This window comes from Myotis davidii, unplaced genomic scaffold (genome assembly GCF_000327345.1).
Source record: "Myotis davidii unplaced genomic scaffold, ASM32734v1 scaffold623, whole genome shotgun sequence".
NCBI lineage: Eukaryota > Metazoa > Chordata > Mammalia > Chiroptera > Vespertilionidae > Myotis > Myotis davidii.
This window is the reverse complement of record NW_006294464.1, coordinates 701,581-716,900: the sequence shown is the minus strand read 5'-3', so window position 1 is coordinate 716,900 and position 15,320 is coordinate 701,581. Positions and strand designations below refer to the sequence as shown.

Here is a 15,320-nt window from a genome sequence, read left to right as displayed (position 1 = left end):
CCAGCTCTGAGGCCTCTGCTGCTGAAAGCAGGTATCTGGTTTGTTTGGGTTCTATAATTGAAACACTGTTTACTCCAGCTCTGAGATCCCGGCTGGCTGAAAGCAGGTTTCTGGGGTTTTGTTTAGCTTCTATATTTGTTACAATGTTTCAAACTGCAAGCTCAGAGGCCAGCAAGGCAGGCAGGGAATGTTGGAGTCCTCCGTCACTGAAGCAAGCAAGCCTCATGTTCGCTTCTAGCTGCCTGGCTGCCAGCCACCATCTTGGCTGGCAGTTAATTTGCATATCTCCCTGATTAGCCAATGGGAAGGGTAGTGGTCATATGCTAATTACCATGTTTCTCTTTTATTAGATAGGATTGGGAAGCATATCTTTGTGCATGTAGCTATTTCCATATATTGAATTAGTTTCTTATGATAAAATCCCAGGTGTGTCATTACCAGATCAAAGAGTATGAAAAATTTTATGGCTTTTAAAACATTGCCAGATTGCTTTCCAGAACAGTGAAACCAATTTATAATGCTCTCATTAAGTAAGTCATTGTTTTGCAGATGGCCAGCTAGGGTTAGGGATGCAGCCTCTCACAGTAAGAGGGGTCCAGAAGGGGTGTATGTGTGTTTGCAGAATGGCTTGTTCATATGTGTATTGATTTAAACATCAATGATACTCTGCATTATTTTTGCTAATAGGAATATACAATGCCAATATAATAGTAATCCATTTCAGTGTTTCATATAGCAGTGTGGTAGAAATGAAATAAACCAAGTTATATATATTTACTATTTCCTTGGAATTTGAAATTTTTAAAAGTTGGCAAACATGAATTTATGAGATCATTCATCCATTGTGACCTAGTTCTTAGTGACCTTCTACTTCTCATGAATATCTAAGGTTTTGCAGAGGAATGGGGATGGAGGAGGTTGTTAGGACAGGCAGGCTGGAAGCACTGGAAAGAAAACCTGGGCCTCTGCTCAGCATGCCTAACCTCTGCAGCAAAAATAATCTTACCTGCTGAATGGAGTGCTTGTGTCGAGAAGGATTTTGATGTCCCATCTAGGCTCAGTGCGAACAGTACTGATTAATTAGCAATTCCAGATCTTTGCCATTGCAATTTTCATCAATTTTTTTATAGAGCCCATTGGATTGTAATATGTCAAGTACTTTAAAGTAGGGACTATACCTTTTATTTATTTATTTATTTATTATTTTAAAATAATTTTTGTACCTGTCTCCTAAAGTGGTTGGCACATTGTTTTGTGTGTTATGTAAATGGTGGTTTTGTGTCTTCTGAATGAAGGAATGAATGAATGAGGAAAAGTCATACTTTATCCTCCTGGTCCCAGGTGTTCTATCAAAGCCCTGTGGGTAAATAATAGGATCCCACAATTCTTGCGCTCGTGTGTAAAACCTAAAGCAGGCTTCACAGGGGTAGAAAAAGAGGAAATTTCACCTGAGAAATTTAGAAGAGGTAATGCCAGAAAAGACTCTTGACTCATATATTACCTCCCAGATCATCTAATGGAGTGGTTCTCAACTTTCTGGCCCTTTAAATACAGTTCCTCATGTTGTGACCCCCAACCATAAAATTATTTTCGTTGCTACTTCATAACTGTAATTTTGCTGCTGTTATGAATCATAATGTAAATATCTGATATGCAGGATGGCCTTAGGCGACCCCTGTGAAAGGGTCTTTCGACCGCCAAAGGGGTCGCGACCCACAGGTTGAGAACCGCTGATCTAATGGGATATTCTTTTTTGACAAATGAAGAAACTGAGCCCATTAAGAGTGTCTTCCCTAAGGTTACACAGGCAGTGGCTGATGATTGGGAACTCAGATCTGGGTCTCTAGGTTACTGACCTAGTGTTCTTTCCACTACACTTTGTTGGGAAAATTTGGGGCACTTGTTTTGCTGCTCCCATCCCCCAGGCCCTCAACAGATGTATATATTTGGAGTGTTGTTGTTGTTTAATATATGCCCACATTTTCCCTCTCTTATAGATACATAGAAATGTTTAGAGATTGTCACCTTGATGCAATGGTCAGACTGGAGTCCAGCACAATGAAAGCCTAGACATTTGTACTGAGTGCAAAGAGATCGTGCAGGATCAAGATTCAATTCCATACAAAGTTACAGCTTTGTGTTATCTCCAAGTTTGAATATAAATGTGTGTGTGTGTGTGTTTAACTTCAAAGGAAGAATGTTCATTGTTAGCTATGGTGTGATTTGAGTGTGTATTTGCCATAATCATAATCCTATTAAAACTCTCATTATGACCCATATGCACAGAGTAGAGATTTTGCAGGTAGACTTCTTGCTACTCTGTTTGCCACACTTAGTTCACATTAAAATTTAGTTATCTACGATAGCTCCATTTCTGGAGCAAGTCCTCTATCTAAATTCTTTTAAATAGAGGAAGATTAACAGTTCTTCCCGATTTTTGTTTCTTAAAAATAACCAGCTTTAAATAATCAGTATCCTAAAGAGGACTATTTTGTGGTGGCAAACTCTGCTCCTCCTCATGAATTTACCTACTGTAGATTTGTTTTGGGGTAAAGTTAGTTTAAATAACTTTCCATACATCATAGGATCTTCTGAATATTTATGGGTTTATGCAGTACACATATATTTATCCACAATCCCCAATTTAGGTACATAAAACTCTTTGACTTTTAATGAGCTTTTTAGATGTGTGCAATGTCTGAAACTTGTGGATAATTAGAAACAAGCAAATAACTTGGGACCATCTTTTGGAAGCCATTTAGATTATGAATGAAGCTGTAATCCTTCTGAATGCTCCTTTAATTCAAAAGGATGGCAGTTTCATTCACAGCACTCATTTTTCCCCCAGAAATTAAAGTATAAAGAATTCAGTATGAATTTCTTCTGGGCTTTACTTACTATTAATCTGTAATAAGTCTCACAGCTTATTTTTGTGTAGTTTTTGTGTGTATTTCAGAAGTAGACTGGGAATTGTCTTTATTATCCGAGGACTTACTGCTTGACATTTGAGGACAATATTGCCAGCCTAGAAATACATTAACAGTGATACAGAATATTTGAGTAAGACAGCAGGAAGAACCAAGGGAATATCAAAACTTAAAGATTTAGCTCATTTCTATAGCTGCTGGAATGTGCTCATTGAAGAGGGTTTTAAAAAGTAGGGTTATTCCCAGGATGTGCTATAAAGTGTGAGGCTTTTTCTCCTAGGCTGTTATTTCTTAAAGAACCATCTCTATACCACAGTGTCAACTATTGATTTATCAGTTTTAAGGGGTCTAACCTGGACTCGAATAAAAATTTGAGTGGTGACATGTGCAAGTGCTGTAAGTGTTGGAGATCAGTGTTGAACAAGGAAGACACAGCCCTTTTTAAGGAGCTTCTGCCTGGTGCTTCCTCTTGGGGATGTGTGGTCACCAAGGAGGACATGTCCCTGCTGCCAGAGAACTTGGTGTTTAAATGGGGCTACCATTAGGTCAGTAGGCAGACCTTGTATTCATTGGCATATTAGGGGAAGTACAAGTTGCCAGAGTGCCATAGGCATGGCCTCTAACCCAGATTTGGGGATTCAGGGTGGGAAAGTTTGTGTGTGTGTGTGTGTGTGTGTGTAAAGTATTGAGACTGCAAAGCAGATTTATCAGCAAAATACAAACTAACAGCCCCCTAAAACGATCCTCAGCATTATCTATATGGATAATGGTTTATTAAAGGGTCACCTAAATCCCATGTTGGGAGTTCATCCTCCTCTTGTCTGGGAACTATAATGCTAGACAAATTCCTTGGCTGGAATATGCCACAAAGTCCTTCATCCAGGTCCCCGATTGCCTGTTTACTGAGCAGTGTGAGCAGGATTTGACATTTTTAGCTGTGCAAAAAAGAGATTGCCATCAGCTAGTGCTGGTTACCCAGTTAATTCCTAAATTATTGGTAGTACTATAGTTTGCTTTTTGTGACTAACTGATATGAGTGTGCCAGGGCATTGGGAATTATAAAGCTTCTCAGATTTCAAGGTGTAACAAAATTTGGGAACCTCCAATAAATTTATGAAGATGTTATAATTATGCTGAGACATATGGATTTTATCCATAAAAACATTTTTGGTATTGGGGAGCCACTGAAGTATTTTTAACAGTAGAGTGACTTGATTAGATTTGTAAATTTGGAAGATCTTGCTGGTTGTTTGGGAGGAAATGGATTGGGAGGTTAAGATCGGAGGCAGTGAAACAGTTAAGGGGCCTCCCTAGATAAAGGTGGCCTGATGAAAGGAAGGAGTTGGTAATGAAAAGAGGTAGATGTGTGGTAGGCAGTTAGACATGAGCAGGGCAAGGACTATAGGCCAATTGCAGAAGTTCACCAGTGTAGAATGTCCAGATACCTAGCAATGAAAAGAACTGGTAGAGCAAGTATTAGAGATAAGTATTTTTAATCAAAACTTCACCTGCAAGACCCCCTCTGCATCTTAGAATGCCTCCAATCACAGGTCAGATTCTCCTGACCGTTTCTCCTCTGGCATGTGGTTAAACCATGTGGTAGACCCCCTCCCCCCACCCTACCCCCACTTTAGAGGAGACCAAGGGGGCTGGAGGAAAGCCCCATCTAACTTCCATACAAGGACAGAAGACAACTGGCAGATCCCAATAGGTCAGTTTGAAGAAGAAAATAGTTACACCTTCGGCCCCCTGCAAGGTGTTAAAAGGAGCCCTAGCCCATTTTTCAGGGCAGCTCTTTGAGCCACCAGCTCCAAATTTCTCTTTGGTGTACTCTCTGTTCAAGTGTGCTTTCTCTTTGCTTGCTTGATAAATCTTCTCTAGTGAGTTTGAGTCTTGCCTCTGAATTTTTTTCTTATCCAGAACTCAAGTACTGAGGTTGTGAGACCTAGGTCTGGTCTGACCCAACTGGTCAGATACCTGGTGCAGTTCCTGCCGCCTACAACATATGGATCCCTGAGATACTGACGGGATGGATTTAAAAGAACTTGTAAAGGATGCAGTGGGTTGGAGGCCAGTGACCAGCTGGACTGGGTGAATGGGATCAGGGAGAGGAGGGATCACATGGGGGAAAGGTGGGTGGTTTCTGGTTTTCAGCAGGGATCACCAGCTCTGATGGTTTCTCCTTCCAAAAAGTCTGATTTCTCCTCAGATAGAGTTTGTATCTTGTTCTTCCTCAGTTTGATTGGCTGTTTTTTCTCTAAGGATTAATCATCTTTATATATTTCATTCTCATAAGAGATCTACTGAAGGGGGATTCTCCCCAGACTTGTGCTCCATGAAAGTCCTGGCAGCATCTAAAGAGCTTCACTTCCCTTTTGTCAAGAAGAATGGCTAGTTGGGGAAATACAGTTTTCATATAATTGAATTGAGAATTTATATGACTTTTATATGAAATTTTTGTGGAGAAATTGTGAGGCATATTTTATATAGCAATCTGGAGTTTTTTGAGAAAGAAATACGATCTATATAACAAAAGTTAAGTTGTGCTCTATTTTAAGAAAATCCAATATATAACAATTTTAAATGAAAAGCAGGTAAATTTGGGATGGAGGTAATTGGATGATGATTTTGCTAATGAATTCTTGGCTTTGTGAAAAGATGTACTTTAGGAATCTTTTGTAATACAAGGTTTCTATGTTTATTTAAATGACTTGGCTTTCAGGAATGATATTTTTGAAATAAGGAACACTCTACCTGGGTATTATATAATCTTGGACAAGCATTAGTAATGATTAAGACTCCTGAGATAATGCTAATAAGACAAGTAGAATCTTTTACATATGTGCTGTCTGACCATTTCCCATTACTGTAGGTTTTGTAGAAGTTGTCCCGTCTGTTTTCTTGCATGCTGTGCCTGCATGATGAAATCAAGCCCTAGTGAAATTTTGGTCTCTTGATATGAATATGGTTCTAGTATGTAATGAAATTCAGTCTAATTTACTTAGGTAAATGAGTAAGTTTTGAAGCCCAAAATCATAGAGGTAGATTGGAAGTTCATTTGATGGTGAGATAAAGGAGCAAAGAGAAATTATTAAAATACAAGTTGATAAGGAAAACCAACTCACAATCTGAAAAATAGTTAGACCTTAACATTAAATATTTGCAGGGAAGTATTATCTCTTCCTTATCTTTCAAAGAAAGAATAATGTAGCAGCAATAAAACATGTATTTCCCAAAGCATCGGTATCTACTGTTGGCAGTATATTATTTTGAAAAAAATTTGTTTTATTTCTAAAGAATAGATTGATTTTTGGAGAAGAGGGGAACAGAGGGTACCAGAATGCCTAACACATTTATGCTAAACTGGTTATCAGTGCATGTGCAGAGGTAAATGACTATAATAGAAGACCACATAGGAGACTGCTTTATTTAAATGGCATAGTTTCCCTCCTGCCACCTTGCGTGGCTTCAACAAATGAGTTGTGGATAAGAAGTAAAGCAGCATATACTGTTGGTGCTCACTCTGTCTTCTTATTAGGGCCTCATTATGGAGAGGGATGCTGGTGGTTATCCAGATGCTTAATTGGCAGTCTTACCTGACTAATGGAGCCATATTCATGTTGGCTGACATCTGATTTTAGAAATTATAAGAAAAGACCATTGTAATCAAAATAGCTTGAGAGATTTTTAAATATCAGAAGTACAGCTCAAGATTCATCTAGGGTAAGTGGCACTATAGGATGGATTAGCTCAGCCGTGGGCAAACTACGGCCCGCGGGCTGGATCCGGCCCGTTTGAAATGAATAAAACTAAAAAAAAAAAAAAAAAGACCGTACCCTTTTATGTAATGATGTTTACTTTGAATTTATATTAGTTCACACAAACACTCCATCCATGCTTTTGTTCCGGCCCTCCAGTCCAGTTTAAGAACCCATTGTGGCCCTCGAGTCAAAAAGTTTGCCCACCCCTGGATTAGCTACTTCTCCAAACACTTGTCTGTGCTGAGTGTATTTTTCCTGTGTGTAAATAGTACTCTCAGATAGCATGCTATAAACAAAACAGTTTAATTAAACATAGATTTTTGAAGGTTTGAATATTATGAATAAGATTGTAAAACCACAAAACAATACATTATTTTTGAAAATTTCACAGGCCATTATGTAAAGAGCCTGGAAGTTTACACTCTTGTCTTCACAATAAGAAAATAAGCTCAACAAATTGATAATCAATAATTCTTCTTAGATGCATGAGAACTGAGGTCACCAGGTTAATTGCTGTACCTTGAAATGGAGAGAGAAGGGATTCCAAGAATCACAGTTTACCAGAAGCAAAAGTCTAGGAGCAGAATCCCCCTTTCCCTGCCCCAATACATACCACCAGGACTGGTAGGAACAGTTAAATTGTAATAGGTAAGTTGCTGGAGACTTGGTGTGCACAAGCTTGAGAGTTAAAAACTTGCTGGGGTCCAACCCCAGCAGGTCCAGGGGTCCCCAAAGGTGTGGACGGAGTCAACGAAGAAGGAATGAAACGGAGACAGCGTTTAGTTGATCAGCAGCCTTGCCAGGATCTCTAGCCACAATCTCCAGTCAAGTTCTGTGTCCATGTTTTCTTGCTAGGTTCTCCAGCCACGTTCTCCAGGTTCTCCAGCCAGGTTCTGTAGCCATGTTTTCTCGTTAGGTTCTCCAGCCAGGTTTGGTCGCCAGATTCTGTAGCCAGGTTCTTCAGCCAGGTTCTGTCTAGGTTTCCAGGGAGTAAAGATTATGTACTTAAGCATGATTGTTCGTAGTTAAAGTGATTAATTACCCGACTGGTAGTTGAGGTTTTATTCCCTCCCTAACTTCAGGGGAAAATCCCTACCTGGGGAAACAACCTTACTCAGAGAGGTGACCTTGGTTAAAACACATAGTGCCAAGAAGGTGACCAAACATATTAAGAACAGTATGCCATATATGCCAGGTCCCTTGAAACAGCAAGGATGGACCGGCTCCCGGCAAAAACTCCCAGGGCCCAGTATTGGAGGGCATGGAGAGGCTCTATGCTTTCATGAATCTTACTTTCAGGAGTCCCACCAGAGACTCAGAAAAACCCTCTCCTTTTTCTGGCAGTGGGAGGGGGAAAGTAACCATTTAAAAATGTATCCAAAACATTGTTCTCCTTAATAAAAGCCAGCCCTTAAATTAATTTACCAAAGCTTAACAGACTTGGGATTCATCAGAATCTGACTGACTTGGGATGAGAAATACAGCTCCCTTTAGACTTTTGGTCTCACCTAAGGGAGGAAAAGAAAGCCAACACTTGTGAGAGCTTCAGGCCAGTGGCCCAGGCTCACTAAAACACCGAGACCTAATCATAGCACAGTAGAGGGCTTCCCCTCCCCTAAACTTTACCACCACATGAGTCAGGCTCCTGGATAATGACACGGGATTACAGCTAAAAGAACTGCAAGGCTCAGACCCTATTAAAAGGAAAGTCAAATGCAACAGGGAAGGCATAAACAAGGATAGTAGAGGAAATTTTAGCTTCTGATATCCACAGCAGACAGCAAACACAGCCTAATTCCTAGCCAAATAAACATAAAACCTCACACTAAAGGCTTACTTATATTCCTTTTACACAGTACATCATGTCTGGCTTTCATAAACAAACATTATAAGGCATGCTAAAAGGCAAAACAATTTCAAGTGACAAATGAAGCATCCGAACCAGAGTCAGATATGGTAGAGATTTTTGAATTATCAGACCAGGCATTTAAAATAAATATGGTTAATATGCTAAGGGCTATAATGTCAAAGGTGAACAAAATAAAAAAATAGTTAGGTTCAAGCAGAGGGATGAAAACTCTGGAAAGAATAAAAAGTTAATGCTAGAAATAAAACACACTGTAACAGAAGTGAAGAATGGTTTTTGTCTCATCAGTAATCTGGACTGGCCAAGGAAACAGTTTGTGAGCTGGCAGATAGGTCATTAGAAACTTCCGAAACTGAAAAGTAAAGGAAAGAAAAAAAAATGACGAAACTAGAACAAAATAAGAACTGTAAGACAGTTACAAAAGATGTAATATACAGGTAAATGGGAATACTAAAAGAAGAAACAGAAAAAGGGAAAGAAGAAATGTTTGAAGTAATAATGGCTGAGAAGTTTGATGTGACAACATCAAAGCACAAATCCAGGTAGCTCAGAGAACATTATGTAGGCAAATTTCAAAACATCTACTCATAGATATATGAAATTAAACCTGTAGAAAAGCAAAGAGAAAGAGAACAACTTGAAGAAAGCCAGAAGAAATAAACACCTTTCCTTAAAAGCACAAGAATAAAAAAATAAGATTTTTTTAAAGAAACTACGTCAGCAAGGAAAAGCAACAACAAAAACAACCAGCCTAGAATTTTGTATTTAGCAAAATTATCCTTCAAAAGTGAAGGACAAATAAAGGCTTTCTCAGACTAACAAAAATTGAGGGAACTTGTTACCAGTAGATCAGCCTGGTAAGAAATGTTTAGTAAGTTCTTCGTGGAGAAGGGAAATGATATAGGTCAGGAACTTGGATCCATATAAAGAAATGAGGTTTCTCCTCATCTGTGGGTTGTGGTTTCTTCTGTGGTTCATGAAGGTACAGCTCAAACTGATGAAAATTAACCCCAGGTGCTGAACAAAGTGCCAGCCCATTTGGGGGCTGCTGGCCAGTGGTGCTTTGTGGATGTTCTGGGGCTGGAAGGGGAGGCCCAGCATGAGAACTTCAGGAAAAAACAGACTGAAGAACTGAGGGACAGTAAGTCAGTCCTAAAGTGTACTTTATGAAGTAGACCATTGGGAGTTCCTGTGGTGCCATCAGACTTAGACACACAGTAATGAAGATAAACTGGAATTTGCGAATGGGTCAGTCCTGAAAGCTTTTTTTCAGAAATTGAGAAGTTATCCCCTGAAGACAGCAAAATGCTTGGAAAAGAATGAGGCCATTCAGGCAGCCCATGAAGCCTGGTGCAGGAAAGCCAGTGTTGGGTAGATGAAAAAGTGAACTCTCATTTTATTCTGTATAACAACATGGATTGCAACCTCTAGGAACTTGATGGACAAATGCCATTTCCAGTGAACCATGGCACCAGTGCAGAGGCCTCGCTGCTGCAGGACGCAGCCAAGGTCTACTGAGAAATCACTGAGTGTGAGCAAGGAGAAGTCTGCTTTTCTGCTGGGGTCCTCTGCAAGACCACGTAATGCTCTATTAGTTTTTCCCCCCATTTTCCCTTCACCATCAAAATATATCCCTACCAATGCATTCTAGAATGCATCAGTACTTGTAGAAAATAGCTGTTCTTCTTCGGTTCTGTAGCTATTCTCACCTCAAACCACACCCAAGCGCTAGTAGAACTCAGCTGTCGATGAAGCAAAATTTATTGTAAGCTTCAGACGGTGAAGCATTTTCCCCAATGTATGCCTTGTACCTCAATATTTAATTTTTTAAATGGCTACTTTCGTTTGTGTCTATAAGTTAAGGCCTTGGATGTAGTTTAAATGGTTTGTTCTTTAAAGGAATAAAACTTTTTTGCTGATAAGGGAAAAAGGAAAAAAGAGTGTTAGAGAATAAATGGACTTCTGGATTTTTCCCCATGAGGAATTGGTGCCATGCCAAGCATGCAGCACCCGTGCCACAACCTATTACAGACACAGTATGATGGCTTTCCTGTTGGTTTAAAAAAAGAAAGAGTAGCCTTCTCAACCTGCAACTGCAACCTGTACATTTAAAGATAACTGAAAAGAACCTAGTGAGTTCTCTGGCCCATGGAAGAGAGGAATCTCCTTCAAAGACTCTGGGCAAAACTGCAAATAAGAAATGAAAATCTGATGAAAGCCATCTCTCCTTGAGTTCATAGATGTTAATAATGCACTTTACTATATGTTATACAACAGAACGTTTTTGTTATAGTATCATTCGCCCAGTTAACTTTGGCATCATTTTGAGATAGAGCTGAAAGAAAAAGGAATTGGTCATATTGTGTAGACATTATGAGCTCTTAAAAAGCAAAAAAAAAAAAAAAAAAAAAAAAATTTACAGTTTTTCAAACTAGAAATGAAAAGGCCACCGAGGCATCCTCTATGTTTTAAATAAGGTATTTAATAAGGTAAATATAGATTGCTATCACGCCCATAAATAAAAAGTTTTTTCCAAGTATTTCCCTTCCCCTATAAAAATAATAAAGTGTTCTTGAAACAAAAAAGTGAGAAAAACACCAGCCATGTTGGTGTACTTCTTGCTATGACCTCATTAGGAATGGGAATTCCAAGCACCAGTATAAGTCCCTGGCTGAGTCCCCAGTGTTTGGTCCTATTATTGAGGAAACTTGATTTTTGGTGACTTAAGGGACTTTGACCACAGTTGGCTTTTTGTCTTTCTTGTTTGTTATTTTTTCCTTTACTGTTTTTTCTTATTTTTTACTAATTTAAATTTTCTTCTTTTACTTTATTTTGTCCTCATTTATTTATTTATTTTTATATATTTTTTTATTCTATCATTATTATCTCATTTTTTCTGTTTTTCTCATTTTTTATTTTTGAGTAATTTTTTGGCAGTTTTATTCTGAGACCCATTTTTTCCCTTTTGCTATTTATTTTAAAATTTTTTCTTCTTTATATTTTTATCATATAATTTTAAAAATTAGCCCTAGCCGGTTTGGCTCAGTGGATAGAGCATCGGCCTGCACACTCAAGGGCCCAGGTTCGATTCCGGTCAAGGGCATGTACCTTGGCTGCGGGCACATCCCCAGTGGGGGGCTTGCAGGTGCAGGAGGCAGCTGATCGATGTTTCTTGCTCATCGATGTTTCTAACTCTCTATCCCTCTCCCTTCCTCTCTGTAAAAAATCAATAAAATATATTTAAAACAATTTAAAAAAAAAAAATTAGTGTTATTGCAGGTCACTGTGCTGCTTGGGCCTATGGCCATCTCTCCTGAGGAGGAGACCCATATTGACAGTTTCTGGCTCCTCGAGACTATTGGCCAGGGCAGCTTCACCACGTGATGGCTGGGTACATTATGACTGGGACAGAGGTCACTGTGAAGGTATTTAATAAGAGCAGTATAGCTTTTCCAGCTTCCAGGGACTATTCCTTGAAGTCCAAAGCACATAGACCTTGAATCGCATTACCCTAACATTGTGAAACTATTTGAGATGATCTAGATCAGGGGTGGGCAAACTTTTTGACTCGAGGGCCACAATGGGTTCTTAAACTGGACCGGAGGGCTGGAACAAAAGCATGGATGGAGTGTTTGTGTGAACTAATATAAATTCAAAGTAAACATCATTACATAAACGGGTACGGCCTTTTTTTTTCAATAGTTTTATTCATTTCAATTGGGCTGGATCCGGCCCGCGGGCCGTAGTTTGCCCACGGCTGATCCAGACCCAGGAAACACTCTGATCATGGTGTATGCTAGTGGAAGAGAGACCTCCAGGACAATAGCTACATGAATGAGAAAGAGGCTTGTGGCAAATTCCACCAGATAGTTTCTGCTGTGTAGTACCGCCATCAGAGGGTATTGTCCACAGAGACCCAAAGCCAGAGAACTTTTTGATGTTGACCTTAATGTCAGTGTTGCAGACTTTGGCTTCAGGAATGAATTCACCATTGTCAGTAAATGGAATACCTTCTGTTGCAGAACCATATCTACTGTACCCTGGGACTCTTCCAGAGCCATAATTACGTTGGACCCTTGGTGGATTTATGGGGCCTTGGAGTTCCTTTTTTTATGATGGTTACCTGATCTCTGTCTTTTGAGGAAGAAGAATGCAGAATAAACAATGTTTCTTTCCTCATATCCATAGAGAGTGAAAACCTGCTTAAGAAATTCCGTATCCCCAACCCTAGTGAGAAGTGCATATTAGAGGAAACCATGAAGGACCCATGGATAAACATGGACTCTGAAAAGAAACTGAAACCTGACATATAGCCACTCCCTGACTATCAAGACCCTCAATAGACTGAGTCAATGCTGTGCCTGGGCTACAAGTGAGAAGAGAGCCATGACTCATTAATGGGCTGATGCTTGACAAAGTAACGACCACCTATTGGCTTGAGCGTTGCAAGCACCCCAGCTGGAGGGCTACTCTGTCACCATGAATTTCTACTTACAACTAATCCCACCAACAATTGCAGTCCTTTCCCATCCTGAGAGACAGTCTAAGGTCTCTGTCAACCCAACTTGTGGAGTATTGCCATTCCCACCTTTACTTTGTTCTCTTAACACAGAAAATCAGTGGCATGAGGACCACGAAGGAGTCAGGGTGGAAGGCCAGTAGAACAGCAAAGTTATTATAAATACCTTTTCTGGCCTGGAGACAAACACTGCCATCCAAGCACAGCCCTCTACCATGGCCCTGTGGTCTCCTCCTGTACCCACAATACCAGTAATGGTGGTGAAGCCTCAGGTAGATCTAATTTCTCTCAATTGTATGTGCGTGGCCTGGCCAGCTCAGAGGACCTTGTTCAGTGGAAGATGGAGTAGAGACTGCTATGGGTCTTTCCATGGGGTTTAAATTAAGAAGCTCTCTGACACGTTCATCACATTCAAAAGTATATGATCTCACTCATTTATGGAAAATAATGAACAACATAAACTTATGAACAAAAACAGATCCAGAGACAGAGAAGCATCTTTCAGACCATCAAACCTCAGAGAGAAGGTAGGGAAGGGTGGGGGTAAGGGGGAGAGATCAACCAAAGGACTTGTATGCATGCATACAAGCCTAACCAATGGACACAGACAACAGGGGGGTGAGGGCATGAGTGAGGGGGTTGGGGGGCAATGGGGGAGATAAGGACACAAATGTAATACCTTAATAATAATAATAAAAAGCATATGACCAGAATAACTGAAGCTTCAGTTTATGGGATTGTCAGGAACCCCTGGGAAATAAGGGGAGAGGTCATCCCTTCACCTACACCTGATGAAACTTCAGAGACTGGACTGTTTTCCTGGAGCCCCCTTGGCTACCCCCCTCGCCCTCCCCACCATCTCCCTCCCTCAGCCCCACTACTCTTCTCCCTCTTCTGTGTTAATGGGGAGGAGAGATGATTCAATACAAATAAAGAAATAAAAACATTTTAATGGGTAAGCATTTAATATCGTTTTCTCAGTTTTATTTATTTTTTAAATATATTTTATTGATTTTTTGCAGAGTGGAAAGGAGAGAGATAGAAATAGAGAGTGAGAAACATCGATGAGAGAGAAACATCGATCAGCTGCCTCCTGCACATCCCCCACTGGGGAAGTGCGCGCAACCCAGGTACATGCCCCTGACCGGAATCGAACCCGGGACCCTTCAGTCTGCAGGCCGACGCTCTATCCACTGAGCCAAACTGGTTTCGGCCTCAGTTACTTTTAATGATAGATTGTGGGAGGTGATTAATAATTTGAATAATTCAAATATATACTTGTTTTAGGGAATATAGGACTTATTTCCTTGAGCAGATAGTATAACAATGATACTAACACAACAAATAACAATAGCATTTTAGAGACAATATCATTACAATTTATTTTAGCCAAAATGCCTGCTGGGGCCCTGAAAGAAGAAGCAGAGCACTGAGGTTGAGAGCACAGCTTAGGACACAAGCTCTGCCAATCACCTGGTCTCTGATGTCAACAAGCTACTTAACTCCCTTCAGCATTCATCTCCCTAGCTCAGGACTGACTATTCTTGTGGAGGAAAGGGGTGTGGGAAGTGTGGGAAGAGACTGGACAAAAATCGTGCACCTATGGATGAGGACAGTGGGTGGGGAGTGAAGGTGGAGGGTGCGGTGGGAACTGGAAGGAGGGGAGTTATGTGGGGGGGAAAGTAGCTAAACATCACTGAGGATTCTTCTTGCTGAGGGGGACTAGGGTGGTCGTGGTGACAGCCCTCATTCCGTGGGGCTGCTGGAGACATGACTTATGGCACTGAACCCCTCTCAGTGTCTGCCCAAGCAGGATTTGTCTTCCTCTGTTTTTTTTTTTTATTGATATTTTCAAGAGAAAAACTTGTGTCCAAAGAAAGTTTTAGAAATGCTTCCAGAGGTAATGATGGGAGTTCGATTTTTTTGTCTGCATTTCTCTTCATCTGACTAAACTTCTGTGTTATTAATTTGGATTGTTGTGGATTATTTCTACTATTTTATAAGTGATGGCTTCCATCTTCTCTAAAACCTACCAAAAATTATTGTTTTTCTTTAAACTTTTCTATTGGGAGCCACTATAGTATCATTAAATTTTTAAAATAATTCTGTTTTTATTTTTCAATTAGAGTTGAGGTATGATATAATTTCAGGTGCATAACCCAGTGATTGGACATTTATATAACTTACAAAGTGATCATCTCAATAAATCCCGTACCATCTAACACCATACATAGTTATTATACTAG

General features: G+C 40.0%; 1 protein-coding gene and 1 pseudogene across 2 annotated transcripts in view; one reads left to right on the top strand and one right to left on the bottom strand.

The window, feature by feature from the left end:
* Nucleotides 1–6,546, bottom strand: part of LOC102755763 — a 10,190-nt pseudogene extending 3,644 nt beyond the window's left edge.
* The window catches only part of FARS2 (phenylalanyl-tRNA synthetase 2, mitochondrial), a 584,045-nt gene that overhangs the window by 69,683 nt on the left and 499,042 nt on the right, over nt 1–15,320 (top strand). The window lies entirely within an intron of this gene.